Raw genomic sequence first — 873 nt, 5'->3', positions numbered from 1 at the left:
GACATCAGGACTGCGAAATGTGTGTGAAGCAGGGGGTCACTTCTCTGTGCTGCTCACGGGAGCCTCAGACTGCACTGCCCACTCGCGAGTCTCCAGAAGTCTTCAGCTGTTTTTTCCTCAAATAAATTTTCTGCCCCCTTTACTCTCTCTTCCTATTCAGGGACTCCTGTAATATGAATGTTATTATGTTTGATGGAATCACTGATTTCCCTAAGTCTATCCTTATGTCCCATAACTATTCTTTCTTTCTTTGTTCAGCTTCATTATTTTGTCCTCTTTACCACTTATGCATTCCTTTGCTTCTTCCGCTTTTGTGTTCTCTGCATCAAGCCTGTTTCCAATATGTTATTGCATTTTCTTTTCTGACTCATTTTTTAAACTCCTTTATTTCTGTGACAAGGGTCTCCTTGAAGGTTCCTATCCTTTTATGGAGCCCAGCTAGTATCCTCAGGATTTTTGCTTCAAGTTTTCCAGCAAGCATGGTACTTATATTTGTTTCACTAGATCACTGGCTGTGACCTTATGTTGTCCTTTCATTGGTGCAAATTCTTCTCTCTTGGTACTTTTGACTAGGTCTACTTTTTTCTTTGTGTTAGAAAAGTCCATTATATTTCTTGCTCCCGAAAGTAACGGCTTTATGAAGAAGAGGTCATTTTGTGTCGGGGGCCTGATGATCCAGGGAGTGTCTCTGGTATGTGCTGCATCCACTCTGCTGTGTGTTTTGGCTGCTCTCTCTTTCAGGCCAGGTATCTGCAGAGCCTCTCCTGACTGCAGCAGTGTCTGATCCTTGGAAAGAATGTGGTGAGTTTTAGCCAGGTGCACTCTGTCTGCTTGTGAAATGAGACCTGACACTACCTCCGGTAGAGCTGAGTC

Source organism: Suricata suricatta, chromosome 7, assembly GCF_006229205.1.
Source record: "Suricata suricatta isolate VVHF042 chromosome 7, meerkat_22Aug2017_6uvM2_HiC, whole genome shotgun sequence".
Classification (NCBI taxonomy): Eukaryota; Metazoa; Chordata; class Mammalia; order Carnivora; family Herpestidae; genus Suricata; species Suricata suricatta.
The sequence above is the reverse complement of the archived record's forward strand: the minus strand, read 5'-3'. Positions refer to the sequence as shown.